A 15,825-nucleotide genomic window follows, 5' to 3' on the forward strand; every position below is an offset into this window, starting at 1 on the left:
AATGAATTAATGGTCAAGGGGCCAATTTAGCCCCATTCTTTCTCTCTCCTCGTAATCCTCTCTCTCCCTCTCTTGTTCTTCATTTTTCTTTTTCTTCTGCATCAAAAATTCAAGTTTCAATTAATCTCTCATTTCTTGGAGTTTTTGGGAGCTGTTTGCGGCAAAACGGAGAGCACGGCGAGATCTACGTGTGAGTACAAGCAATTTCAGTTTTTGGCCTTCCCTAAGATTTCGAATTTGAGACCCATTTTGAGGGTTTTTCTATAAATCTAAGGTAGGGGTGTTCTAATGCATGATTTCTTGTACTTTTGTGAGTTTTTAGTTAAAATTGATGTCTAACATGTTTAATTGGTATAGATTCGTGCAAAAACTTGTTTAAATGATGAACATGTGATATATGTGATTACCTGTTAGTTGTTTTATGGTAATTGACCATGTTTACACGTTTACATGAAGTTGAATCTACGTCTTATATGCTTGTTATGCAAATTTAATGTTAAATGAGAGCCTTAGTTATGTAGTTTAGAAAAGTGCTTTGTATAGCATGTATGAAAATGTTATGGTTACATTGTTGAGTAGAAGCATGAAGTACTCATGCATTCATTGGGAAAGAAAAAGGGTAAAAAGTGATTTAAAAGCAAATGAAATTGTTTTGGGAAAATATTTTTCTAAAAGTGTTACGAAAGCCGGACGCTTAGGAGGCGCCTAGTGGTCCGCGATGTTGGTGTAGTCTAGAAGGGAATGTAGTTGAGTTAACTAGGCCGGATGCGATGCCTTGGAGGTGCCTTGTGGTCATGGATAGTTAGCCAACCTTTCTTTCGTGACGCCTTAGAGCTGCCTTGAGTCGGATTACAGTAACGGTTTAATTGTTAAAACGGAATTGTTTCAGAGATGGGGAGTGGCATTTGCATAACATTGCACTCCATGGCATTTGTAGTAAACCCGTGATCGGTTAATATTTGCTATATACTTGTTGTTGTGGTTGAAAGCATGTGATACCTATGGCATGATCCCATTTCTTTTTATCTACTCATTGTATGGATTCACAGGGCCATAAGAAATGTGTCTTAGACAATTCCTACCGAGCTTATGCTCACCCCATTATTTAACATTTTTTCAGGCTCAGGTAAGGAAGTAGCGGATGACAACCCACCACCATTTTAGACGAGATTGGGACTTTAGTTGATGTTGTATTTTGTACATGCAACCTAGGCCTTTTTACAAAGTTCTAAATGAAGTTCTTGGATATATATATTTTGTAAACTTTTGTGTTTTTGCTAAGGATTGTAAAGAATCATGTATGAACATGTTGATGTTAATTCTAGACGAATGCTGTAACCTATTTTCATCATTGTTACATATGCAAGGGATGGAATTTCTCAGTTTTAGAGATTCTTAGTAGACTTTTATTATTCTCTGGTTCAAGGCAGTTTTCCAGTAGCAGGGCAGCTCGCTTGACCACTTCGGTCGACCGAAATGGCCACTTCGGTCAATCGATTCTTCTAGTGGCCACCATCATCATCTAGGTCACAACCGGCCGACCGAAATGGCCACTTCGGTCGACCGGTACAGGAGCTGATTCGGTCGACCGAAGCTCTATTTCGGTCTACCGGTTTAGCTGCTGTTTGTGATTCTTGCTCCTTCTTTTGGCTTAACTAATCTTGAGTCTTGGGAAGTCGCTTGGGGTCTTTGTGGATCATGATAATGAAGTAAATAATGATGTAATCTACTGAATTGAATGGTGTTAATTTAGGTAACCTCGGGTTCGGGTAAGGATCCGGTTAACGGTTCGGACCTACGGGTTCGGGTCATTACAGATCAAGCCCAATAAAATCATCAACAGCCCAAAGGTATTAGTGATAACCTCTTGAGCTACCATAAGACCAGTCCAGCCCACTCATATTATAATCCAAAAATGGTCTGGATTAATCAATTCCTGCATAGAAAAGAATCCCATATGGAAAGAAACTCTGCATGGGAAAAGTTCTACATAGAAACAATTGTAGAAGGAAAGAACCCTGTATCTAATAAATTGTATATGGAATGAATTCTTTATGGAAGAAACATAGAGGACAAGCATAGTGAATCTTACCATAATTTTACTTTAATTTGTATATAAATGGAGGCACAGACCTCCAATAAAGATCATCGAGCATTATAAGCTTTTCTCTGAATTGTTCTTGTTATTAATTGTTCTTTTATTTGAGTGTGTTGTATTTATTCTTTTGACTTTTTAGTTAAACGAATTTTTGCGCTTACATCGTAATCCTTTATTTTCCTCAAAATGTATCTTGCATAAAACACGGAGAAATTTTATTTTCAAGTGAAGTCAACATATTGCATTATTTTACACAACTACTTTATCGTATTTTTTTTTTTACTGGGTTTCAAAGAATTTTAGTCCAACAACTTTATCATTGATAGGATTTTCATTAATTGGACTTTCATTTTTAGTTGCTTTCCAACATATATGAATGAAATAAATAGTAATTTACAATGTCTAAATTTATTGAAAACTCCATTATTGTTTTTTTATACATATTACTAATTAATTATTATTATTATTTTAGCATTTTTATAAAATAAGAACAATTTAGGTATATAAACTATAACATGATATTTTCTTACAATTTTCTTGGATAAATTTTCATCATAACCAAATAATACTAGAAATCAATTTTCTTTTCATTCACTTCACTCTTCTTTTCATTTTCCATTTCCTTTCTTTTCTTATTATTTCCATCTATCCATACGGAGTCTTGGAAAATTGATTTCACGAGGACTTGTTTACAATTTTTATTTATTACATTTATATTTAGATAGTTACAATTTTTATATACTTACATTTGATTTTCAGTCTAATTGTTCTTATCTGATTTCAATTTTTAACCGGAAGTTGGTTTCAAATTAGGAAACTGGTTGAAAGTCACGTTAGGTTTGGACTTGAATTCGGGTGCTTAGTTTAAAAGTTAGGTAGGATTTATACTAAATCCTTAGGTTGAATGTTTTATACTTTAGGTTGAGCCTGAGTCAGCCACTCAACTCGTTCTACCCATTTATACCTGTGGAGGCAAATTTTCCCACCAATCACTGCACATCACATGTTCGCAAGATAAGAAAGACCCATAATTGGAATAACCAGCCTAGAAGTCCAATGAAATTAAGAGCTCATCAAAAGAGACACCTAACATTCAAGCCGGCCCAAACAGAGGAATGTGGCCCAGCTCAAGCTCATTCAAACATCCCATAACGCCTGTCGTGAATAGGAAATCGCAGAAAATTAGAGGACATGATTGCCCACAATCAAAACTGCTAATAACGGCCCCAATAAAGTCTCTGTATAAACATATAAATAAGGGATTAATAATCAGAGAAAAGGCATTGATTTTACCAGCTCGTATTTCTTTTGTTGAGCTTGCCTCTATTCAGTCATAGTTCTTTCACTATTATTTTCGTATTTATTTTTAAATGTCCCGGTGTTAAATTTTTGGCACCTACAATACCCAAATAGTTTTCCATCTTGATCCGATGTGGGACAAATGACCCTTATTACATCCTTCCCCACCCAAACTCACAACGCCCTCATCCGAGCCGGGCACTTGGCGTGACACCGGATCAAGGACTGGGTCTAACCCTGATACCAACTGTAACGGGTGGACGGTTGCCTATTTATCTAAAAGCTCAAGTTGTTGGGTAGTGTTGCATGCCCACCCATTTATACCCAATCACTTTCCCATCCAGATTTGACGTGGGACAAATGACCTTATTACACTAGGGCTATTGGTGATCGGAGCGTGAATGTAGTGTGTTCGTGTGTGCTAAAATTCTAATTTAAAAACCTAAATTATAAAATTTAGGGAAGAGTTAGAAAGAAAATAAATTTTAAAATAAAAAGATAAATTAATTTTATTTAAAAAGAATTTATTAAAAATAAATTATAAATAAAAAATAAATAAACATACGCTATGAAACTCATTCACCCTATAGATATAGATATGTAGTGATAGTTCTTCTAAGTCTGCTTTTAGTAAAGTATTCAAGAACTAAAATCTACTACTGCGGGGTCCGGTGTTTCGTGAGAAGACAGGAATCACCTAGCGTATTGGATTTTTTTTTTTTTTTTTTTTTGTGTGTTTATTCACTATACTCCTCCTTACTTCAACTGCTCTCCAAAATATGACACCCTTTGGATTACTCCTCCACATTAGTAGCTTTTCTTTTTCATGCCGTTCCAAAAATGTCCGAACCCCAAGATTCGTTGTCAATAATAATACTACCATATACTACCATGAACTTGGTACAAAATCCTCTCCAATTAAACAATGTCCAATTTTCTCCATTTTAAAATAAGTGGAGAAGAATTGTCCATATCACTTAAAAAATGGGGTTAAACAATTTTAACAACTCCTATTTCAGTTGTATTACATGGGTAAAAAAACTTTAACCATTATATATAAATACGATATAAGTTATAATAATATGGTATATTGTTTGGAATTGTCAATTTAACCCTTACTTCATTTAGCCCTTTACTTCATTTACCACTTATTTCATTTTCAACGAAGAACAAGGGAAGGTATATGCTGCTGTGTCTAAGGCTTAGGTCTGAAGCTTTTCATGGTTGGTCTAAAATTAAGATTGTCTGAGTGTAATTGATGTGGCTGTGTTGGGTTAAGAACAAGGGAAGGTCTCAACGAAGAACAAGGGAAGGTCTATGCTGCTGCGTCTGAAGCTTGGGTCTGAGGCTTTTCGTGGTTGGTCTGAAATTAAGGTTGCCTGAGTTCAATTGTTGTGGCTTTGTTGAGTTCATTAAATTTGTTTGTGGAAATCAAAGAAGTTGGGTCACTGTATTTTTTAGGGTTTGAAAATCACACGGTTAGTGGATGGATACCATAATTGTTGTCTTTCAAATTATGGCTTGTTGGGTTCATTAAATTTGTTGGTGGAAATTGAAGAAGTTGGGTCACAGAATTTTTTAGAGTTTGAAATGGTTAGGATGAAGAATATAGCACATAAGAAAGCAAAAGGACAAAAAGAAAATTGTACCTGTTCGAAAGAAAAAAAAAAAAAATCATCCCTGATCATTCTTCTACTCGGAAATGTAATCATTTGGTTAGTGAGGGTTCTAAAATGGCCTCTGACAATGATTATGATTATGTGCCACCTGAAGAGGCAGATAAAGATAAAGAAGAATTTTATCCCGAGGTAAACACTACGACATCCGCGAAGAGTAAACAAACTGTGCCGCGTCGTCCTGGTGGAGTGTTCATTTTGTTTAAGTAAATATTAATATTCAGTTTCTCATTGAAATCTGGTTTCAATTTAGTTCCCCTTTTCCTATCATTGGAATGAAATATATTATGTTAGCAGGATAGTTAGTTTTTTATAAATCCTAACTTCAAATAATTATATGAATTGGTCATTAATTTGAAATTGTACAATCATGAAAATGTGGGAACAAATTGGGAAGTTATATTAATTTCATAATGGAGAACATAAAAGATAACTTGTGATGTATATGTATAATTTTCAACTTCAAATAAATCTAACAAAAAATAAAGGAGCAGAGCTGGGTTATGTTAGCAAGACAATTAGTATATGTATAATTCTTAACTTTAAATAATTATATGAATTGCCTATTTGAATTGGTGATCAATTTAGAATTCTAAAATCATAAAAATGTTGGAACAAATTGGCAAGTTATATGAATTTTACAATGGAGAACATAAAAAGTAACTTGTGATATATATGTATTTAAATCCTTATGCTTGGTTTATCAGACCTGCATTTATGAAGAAATACCGAGAAGAACATGGTTTCACAGGAAAAATCAAGATGCCTTTAAAAAAAAAAAATAAAGAGTAAAATTAGGGATGCATGGAACTTAATGAGTAGTAAAGAGAAGGCTTCATATTTTGGGGAAAAAAGTCTACTTGAAATGGAATTCCGAAGGTCTATAAATTATGTTGGAAATAAATCGAGAAAAAAAGGTAATGTGTTAAATTAGAGTGTTTGTATTTATTGTATATAATATACATTTGAAAATTCAATGTTAATGTTATTAGTTTTTGAATGGTTTAGAAGAAGCAAGAATACAAGATTAAGGCAGGTTTCCATAGAAGCTCTATTCTGAAATTCATAGAAATAGTTTCGAAACTGAACTCTGAGAAGGGGAAGGTTATGGAGGATATTGGTTTTGGATTATTATTGAACCTCAAGTGTTTACATTTGTCGACTCCTGTAACGATCCTGGATTTTTCAACCTACTAGGAATTGTCCCTCTATATAGTCTAGTGCGCACATAGGGAGGTCACCTGTGGGCTAGTAACCCTAAAGTAACTGTTACCCAAGGAATGACCCTAGAGGGGGGGTGAATAGGGTCATTGGCAAACTATGAAACTTTTTCGGTTTAGCTATTCTAAGATTCTTTTACTTGTCTCTTTCGTTTGGAGCCATATATGATTCTTTGTGATGAATGCTCTTCTAGTGAGTTGTAGTGTAGAAATTGCATAATGTGTAGAATGCAAAGCAATGATCTTACTACACTTGAGTGATTGCTTTAACAAATGAATTATTTTAGCTTCAATGAATTCAATTTCAATTAACCATTTAGAACTAGCATTTGCACAATATTGATGTGAGTAACATTCAAGGTGCAAAAGTTACAAAACACATCATTATAGAGTTTACAACAAATATATCAAACACTTGGTATGCATATAAACTCTAAATGTGAAGGATGTGTTGAATATGCATTTTATCAAACACTTAGCGTGCAACATAATTTTAGCTATATAAAAGGCTAGTAGAGAACATATACTCTAAGCTAAAATCAATCAAACAATTAACCTACTCTAAGCATTCATCCTATCTTCCTCATATATTCAAAATAACATGTCCATCCCATAGCATTCATAAATAAAGTATTAAGATTATGAAATATAAAATGTTAAGGAAATAAAGAGAGTAAGAGTTAGAGAAATTGCAAACCAAGGGACACGCGATGTACATGGTTCGGTACAATCTCGGCCTACATCCATGCCTTGAGAAAACCTCTCAAGGATTCCACTATTACTCCTCCTTACGGGTGGAGAGCAAACATTTACATGTTCTTGCTTGTGGGTGAAGAACCAACCTTGTAATGAAGCCATCTCGTTTCTCCTTCTTTTGATGGATAAGAAGTAACCATTGCTCACTCTTATAGGTGGAGAGCTCTACCAAATCCTCTCATTAGAGAGATAACTTCTTTCTTTTATGGGTTAAGAAAGAGAACCCTTACAATAGCTTAAACAAGCTTTCCCTTGCCAAGAGCACCTCTTGGTCTTCTTCTCTCAAGAATGGATATATAATGAAGCTTACAATGAATGTCTCTCAAATAGACAAATATACAAATCAAAGCTTTCATACTTAGAGTTACAAATGAAATAATCAAATGAAAGCTCAAGTCTAAGTTTGCAAGATGAATCACATGAATGATATGAAATGAATGCTTCAATGGTGATTCCTAGAACATGTTTCTATAAAAAATGATAGACAATTTCCATCCCTAAAGGGAGGTCTCTTTATGGCTCTCTTGCATGCCCACAATGTGCATACAATGTGTATTTATAGGTCCTTGGAAGAATATAGCCGTTTGGGGGCATAATGGTAAAGTCCCATGAAGTCAAATGGTTAAAACGGCCATTGGAAATTTGAATTTGCAGAGCTGCGACCAAACCGGTCCACATATGGATAAACCGGTTGACATCTTGGCTTGAACTGGTTGATGTATTTTGCAAACCAATTGATATCTCTTGCAAACCAGTTGACATCTACTGAGCTCCATTTGGACATTTGCTACTGCCTAGATACCGGTCGACATGTGTGTCAAACCGGTCGACATGTATGAGCTTCAACTTGGATTTTTGCTATTTGGACAGAAAAGAGCATGACTTCAAATGGACATAACTCGGTCCATTATACTCCAAATGAGGTGAAATTTGAGTCTAAATTTATTACCTTGAAGTCAGCTTTCTAATGCCACCGGCCTTACTCAAAAATTCCAACCACAGAAATGGTTATGGCCGTTTTAGTGCAACCTGGTTAGGAATTTCGCAGACCAGAAACATGCATCTTGTAATGCTCATATCTCATTCAATTCAAATCCTTTCTAGGTGAAATTTGAGTCTAAACTTAAGGGCTCGAAGTCATATTTCTAATGAACCTAGCCTTTCTTAAAAAATCCAACTACAAAAATAGTTATAGCAGTTTTAGTACAGGTTGGTCTAAAATTTTTGTGGGCTGAAAATTGCTTCTTTTGAGATATCCATCTTTCTAGCACCTAGGACTTTGATGAATGGTTCAATTTAGTTCAAGACCTGTTTCTAAGAGTCTAGGGACATATGAAGATGATAAATTTCTAGTGCATTGTGTCCTGCAGTCATTTACCAAATTATGGTCACAAGGGCTTTAAAGATGAAAATTTAATTTTAATGCCTTTTCCTTTTCTTTATAGAGACCAAAATAAATATTATGATTAATGTGCATGGTCTTAGCATTTCTAGCACAAGTGATGAGTTCTTTCAAAGCTTATGCAAGCTTGAACTAACTCACTCTTTATCAAAGACTTCATATGTCAATTGTATATGAATAAAGCGCATAGTCAACTGCTAATGGATATTGGAACATATAAATGATGATATGATATGCATGGTCCTATAGAGATGAGCTTTCAAATGAAGTTACTTCAAAAATAACTTTACAATTTAAGCTAGCACTCACCAAGCTATCTACCCCTTTCTTCAAGCTTTGTCCATGATCATTTAGGCTTTGAGGAATTCTTGCTTTGTTCCTTTCTTTGAGTAGCTTTCTTAATCATTGTAATCTAAGTTATCTTTCCTTGCGACTTCAGCTCTTCTTTATATCCATTTCTTTCCTTAATGTGATCTTGAATAATGGAATACTTAGAATGGTTTTTATGATCTTCATTGAGGTTCTTCATTGAATATGAATAATCTATATAACACTCAATGTAAACATTAGTCCTTAAACACCATTAATGGTTTGTTATCATTAAAACCTCTAGATTGTCCTTTGATGGAATCCTTAAGGTCAACAGTAACTATGGTGTCGGTCTGATCCGGCGTGACGTCCAAGTATCCACTTTGTTTGATTTCACATTTCATTTCAAGTTGATAACTAGATGATATCGTAACTTGTTGTTCCTTATATGATTTCCCATTTTGAGTTTCAAGATGTTTACTTTAAGAAATCATGCTTTATGCATTGTATTGGAGGTTCCAATGTTAGTTAATGGAATCGATATTGTGATTTGTGTTTTGATGTTCCTGTCACGCCCCGAATTTTTCTAAATAAAATTCTCGATTTATTTAAATCAAAATGCTTCATAAAAGACACCCAGGATCTCAAAAGAAATAAAATATCCTTTATTGATACAAAATCAATCAAATTTTCTCAAATAAATAAGACAACATCTCAAATTAATTAAATTTATACTAAATCAATTTCCTCAAATAAATACAGAAAATTCTCTAAATAAAATAATTTAATTCCTCAACTCCTGCTCTTCCACCTAATCCCGCAACTAGCAATCCAAGCTTATCCTCGGTACCTGAAACTATAGGGGGGTGAGACGGGGGAAGTCTTAGTAGGAAAAACCATAACAAGAATCTCAAAGAGGTTTCATGAAAATTAGTTCACAAAATATAAATATATTTTTGAACAAAAAATATATATATGCAATTTAACAAAACAACATTAACAAAATATTTGAGATAAAATCACCCAGGCAATTCAAGGTATAAAGAACCCTACTCTTTAAAAGAATAAATCAATACTGGATCATCATGCCTCAAGTCCATCTCGGCTCTCTGCTCAAATAAAATCTCGGCCCTTTGCCCTTTAATTTTTCTCTTCTGTTTACTCACCAAAATAGACCAATATATATAGGCAAATGACATAGCACAACAGGTCACCATACAACAAAATCAAAACAATTGCAAACTTATCACTAAGTGGACCCTGCGCGACACCATCATCACAGTTCTTGCTTTCTGCAGACACTTGCTGCCACTTTCTTTCTCTAATTTCTCTTTACATTAATTGTACACACGATACCCATGTGCACAAAGCAATATTTTACCAAAATATCAACTAATAGGCCCACCACTAACACCATTTCAAAATTTTCTTTCTTTTCTTGCATTTTCGGATGGGTGAAGTCCTTCAGCAGACATCACAAATGAAACTATATATATACATACTATATATATTCAATGTAACAAATCAAGACCCATAATATCTCATTTAATGGGGCCCATTATCACTATCAATTTCGCCCCCTTTTCCCTCCTACTTCGGCAGCCACAAATTCATCTGACAAAAACAAACACACAATGTCTCTCTAAAATATCATTCTGTAAAAACCTTTGGGCCAAAAGTCATTAGTGGGACCCAAAAAAAAAAAAAAAAAAAACCATCACAATCCTTTCTTCATTTCTAATTTCGCTGGCAGTGTATGTTCTTTGCACAAAATAAATATAATATATATATATATAATTGTAACTAATTCAATTCCTTAAAATGGGACCCGCAAGCAAGCAAACCATATCCTTCTTTCCATTTCTCACTTCCCACTTCGGCAGCCCACCATTTTCCTTCCATCATATATTTATATTTATATTTATATATATAATTGTGTAACCAAATCGCATTAATTCGGCTGCCTCCAGCAGATGATACAAAATATAAATTGCAAATCTCCAATTAAAACCAAATAATCAATTTACAATTGATAAGCCTTAAATCATAATTAATCAAATTAATTATGACAACAATAATTAAACCCATTAAATCTTTTAATTGGGTAAATTTCCAATTCAATAATCAATAATCAATAATCCAACCTCCAATTGGTAAATCTCTAATTAAAACAAAATAATCAATTTTGTTGACAACTAAAAATCAGGAGTATAAAATTTAAAATCTTTAGAAAAAAATTCGGGGCGTTACAGTTCTAATATAGCTTAGGAATGATCCTATAGATTCAATTGGAACATAGACGTTAGGTGGCATGACCCACTTCTGTTGTTTTCATGCATTAGATTTCAAGTCGATGGCTTTGAGGAATTGTATTTTTGTTACCTTGTATAACATGCTTTTATGTTGTTCAATTACATTGATAATGTGATTCATGTTAACTATAAACTTGTCGTATTCCTTGGATTATCCCTACCTTGAGTCATTTCATATACATAGATGTATCATGATTCTTGTTGTTTATACTCCATGGTAGCTTAAGATGATCCCTGAGTCTAATCTTTGACATAGACGTTAGGTGGCATGATCCCTTTTGAACTATATCAGTAATAAAAATCTCTAAAGAAATCGAGTCAATGCATGCTCATTCTCTACGAGTAAACTTGTTTACTCACCCGAAGTTACTGGGGGATTTGATCAGGTATGAAGACTTGGGGTCGTGGTGCTTGCTTTTTAGTGGGATAGCTTCTAGCTTTTCAGTTTCTATTTCATGCAAGTGTTAGCATGAAAATTCCATTGTCATAGCCTTTTGTATAAAACTTGTATTCTTTGATTCCATATATGTAATGTGTACATAAGTACACCCTTTTATTGTATTCAACATGTATAAGATGAGGCCAGAGGCCAACAACATGTAACTTGTATTCTATGCACTTTTACTTTCAAAGTCATTATGAAAATGTTGAAAAATTCTAAGTCTTTACTTCATAACTTTTGCATCGGGTGTGGGACTTCGATTCCTTCTTTTTCACAGGGATTCTATGATCATGTATGAGGTGTGGCCAAAGGCCAAACACCATTTCATTCTAGGTTTTGCATTGTGGTTCCATTTATTCCATTTTTTTAGCATTTTTGGCTGTTGAGAGGTCATATTTTGCATTGAGGCCATTTTGAGGCTGCAGACCATTGGGACGCGTCTTAAATGTCTTTTTACATTCGCGTGCATGTCCACATTTCACAAAAACCTTGAGTTTTAACTTTTGACCTATTTTTTGGAAGTTTTAATGAATTTTTATGAACAACTGCTCCATAGGGTGTCATTTGAGTTCCTCCTTGTTTCGGTATGTTTTAGATGCTTCAATGATGTTAGAAAATGTTTTCAAATGTGTTCGGATCAAGTAGAAAGCTTAGAGAGCCTTAGAAATGGACCTAGCATCACACACACACATTGGAGCAGCTTTTCTGAGCTGCAGCAGATGTGTCAGTCGGCTGATGGAGCATCATTAGTTGGCTGACAAGCCTCGAGACCATTCCAGCAACCAAAATCTTGTTTCGGCCGGCTGATCATTGGGGTTCGGCTGACCGAAGGTTGAGGTTCAGCCGGTTGATCCTTGCCGTCGGTCGACCGATCCTCCCCGGAGCTTTCTCCTTCCAATTTTCCTTGGACAGTTTTCTTATTCTAACTTCAGAAGGTCATATCTTGTTCGTTTTTAATCCAAATCTAGCCATTCTTGATTCTAAATTCAAAAGCTCGAAGTTAGCTTTTCATTGGTACTAACCACTCATCAAAAATCCACCCATAGTGAGAGTTATTCCAGTTTTAGTGAGATAGGCTCGTGGTAACCTTTAAACGGTGAAGGCCATTTGGTTTTAAATTCGTATCTTTTCCGTCCGGACTCAGAATCAAGTAATTCTTGATTCCGACCTTGTTCATTTTTTGTTGTCTTTCCAATGGTGTGTACGGTGGTACCCATTTTAGTGTGGAATGACCATTTTGCCCTTTGGCTCATTCTTGTCCGTTTGTGAACTGTTGCCTCCGTACTTATTTTGTTTGAGTTCCATGGCTTCATGGGGAGTCATCTTGGTGACTTAGGGATGATGTACATCTCTTGAGGCCATTTTGCTCTTTCTGCTTCCTGGATCCGGTTCGGGTCATCACAGAAGGCACGTATTAGAACCAAGTCCTAACTGTAGCCAAACAACGACATCCCCAAGTTTCCAAATCAACAAGTTGTGCAACAACGTATATATCAACATGCATATACAAGATATCAACTATCTACCAAGCACAACCAAATTTGAAAACACATACAATACATGCTCTAAGTCCACAATTACTATGGCATGACAAATGTCGAATCTTCAGTGTGCGATTCGTAACACGCTATAACAAAATCATTCAATATTGAAAGCATAAACTCATGAATTTAAATATAACAACAATGTCATCAATTGCTCAAATATAACTAAGTGGATATGCAACAACTCCAAGTCCATGATTTAAGCATAGAAACAACTTCCAAGACGCAATTAAATTCCATGGAGCAATTAGATAGAATTTAATTAAATAAACACAATTAAATTCTCTAGATTCCAATTCAATTCCAAATAACCTCAAATTAATACATATTAAAGGACATAGCATGGTCATCACCTATATCCATTCTAAAACTCAATTAGGTTGTTGGAACAATAAAGTAGAATTTTAATTAAATCATGCTAATTTAAATCCTAAAGTTCTAAAACAATTTCAAATAATCCCAAATTAATATATGCTAGTAAACAAATCATGGTCATTACAAATATCAAGTTAAAAACTTAATTAAGCCAAGGGAACCATTAGATAGATTTTAATTAATCCTTTTAATTAAAATCTCTAGATTTTCAAACTCATCTAAATATTCTCAAATTAATATATGTTAGGGAACATGTCAAGGCCTATTGTAATATTACATCACAAGTTTATTTCATTCAAGTTATAACCATGTGAATTAAACTTTCACAAAAGAAAAATATTAAATAAAATTTGCAATTCTTATTCAAATGATTCCAATTTAATATATGTTAACAAGTATATCAAGGCCTAAATTACTACCATGCCACACTTTAATTCCAAGTTGTATATCATCATGAGGATTAAATCTCAAACAAAGAAATTAATTAAATGATATGTTTCAAAACCTAATCAAATATTCTAGATTTAATATATGTGAAAGTATATGGCAAGCACATCAAGAATATCAAGTTGAAAATCCAACGGGATGAATAGTACACTTGGAGCAATTTAATTAATCTTATTAATTAAATATTACTAGATTTCAAAACACTTCCAATTTCTCTCAAATTCACGTATGTTGAAGAGCATGCCAAGGCCTAATATAATATGCTAACACATATTGATTTCAAGCAAGTTAAGGCCACATGATTTAATATTTTATTCAAAATAAATATTAAATAAAAACTTCAATACTTGTCCAAATAATCTAGATTTAATATGTGTCAATGAACATGTCAAAGGGTAATATTCTATCATGCCACATGTTTAAGCAAAGTTATGGACTACCGGGAAAATTAAATCCTTTACAAGAAAAATAAATAATAAAATCTCTAGATTTTGTAATTCAAACATGCAATCAAGTTGTATAAGCATCACAAACATGTAATATAACAAGAAAATAAATCATAACACCCTCTACCTCAATTTGAGATAAAAATCTCAATTCCCCACTAGAAGAAAAGTGTTCTGAATCCACCAAAATCAAAGGGTATTGTCGGGGACAACACGATCTACATGGATTCTAATAAGGGGGAATGGTAGAGCACGTCGAATGGAACGATAAACGTGAAGGCCGAAGAAATATCACTTAGGAAAAGTATATCAAAGGAGTAGAGAGAAGGTGGCAGCTCCATGGGCATCCATGGCTGCTTCAGGTCGTGCAAGGAGAGTGGGGAAGATGAAAAATGAAATATCTCATTCCCCTTTTATAGAAATCTCAAAAAGTGCCCCGAACGGGCCCTGCCGAGTCTGGAAAAGTGGATTTTGAGCAAACGCTTTCAAACGGAAAAATTCTGTGAATAAAAAAAATTCAAAATGAGAAAATATGAACAACGGAAGAAACGGCATCAAAAACCGAGTCCCGAGCAGAGAGATATACCCCGAACAAGTTCGGCAGCAACCGGGTCCGAAAACTCTGAAACTGGAGAAAAACGATCAATAGGAAATTCTAAGAGTCCACGACTCGACAAAATGTGAAAATGAATCCCGTACTAGGATCCAGGCTCCAGACGAGGCATTTTGCAATAACTTTCGTTAGTTGCACAATGGCCCCTACAAAAAGGGTTAACTGAGAAACTGCCCCAGAATGAAAATATCTTCCAAAAGATATTTTCTTAGATACCCCGGAAATAAAATATCTTCAAAAGATATTTATGAAAAATACCCTAAGAAAAGAAAAAAATTCTGAAGAATTGTGCATCCATGCCCCTATGGACACCGGGAGCAACCAGAGTACTTTCTTGTAAAAGTGAAGATACGTATTTCGAGGAAACCACTGAAGATGAAGACACGTGAAGTCAAAAACCAACTCCGAGCATGAAAAGTGAGGTTGTGCCAAAAACTGACAAACGGATATAAGACTGAATACGAAAAAGGACGAAATAGCGCATAATGTTCGAAAAGTGAAAATGCAGAAATGACTCGGTCCTCAAAGACAGTTGTCAATCCACGGAAAAGTGCCTTGGAAACCAATTTTGAGCACTCGAGACAACACTAAGCGACAAGAAACAGAGCTCATAAAAGAAAATTAAACGAAAAAAATTTATCCGTAAAATTTTCAAGAAAAAAGGAAGAGAGGTAAATGACCAGGTCGTTACAATTCCACTCTTCAACTACTTGATAGAACATTTTGAGGTTTACAAATGTCGCATAAAACTATAAAACAATCAGTTTCTGTCCATAAATGCACTTGATGTGCATAACATTTTTGGGTTATGTGTCGGTATTGTGCCAGTGCTTACATCTCATCATTATTACGTGGACTGGATAGACGAAGGTGAATATCGGGATGC

General features: G+C 34.5%; 1 long non-coding RNA gene across 1 annotated transcript; it reads right to left on the reverse strand.

Moving 5' to 3' along the window:
- Positions 1-9,404: 9,404 nt before the first annotated feature.
- Positions 9,405-10,003, reverse strand: LOC132287796 (uncharacterized). The gene is made up of 2 exons (XR_009473171.1): positions 9,814-10,003; positions 9,405-9,616 (listed from the first exon to the last, which is right to left on the reverse strand). It is a non-coding gene; the product is annotated as an uncharacterized LOC132287796 (long non-coding RNA).
- Between the last annotated feature and the right edge of the window lie 5,822 nt (positions 10,004-15,825).

The sequence above is a fragment of the Cornus florida genome, unplaced genomic scaffold, assembly GCF_030987335.1.
Source record: "Cornus florida cultivar Cherokee Brave unplaced genomic scaffold, ASM3098733v1 CherokeeBrave_3.0.0_Hap2_Chr02, whole genome shotgun sequence".
In the NCBI taxonomy this organism is placed as follows: Eukaryota; Viridiplantae; Streptophyta; class Magnoliopsida; order Cornales; family Cornaceae; genus Cornus; species Cornus florida.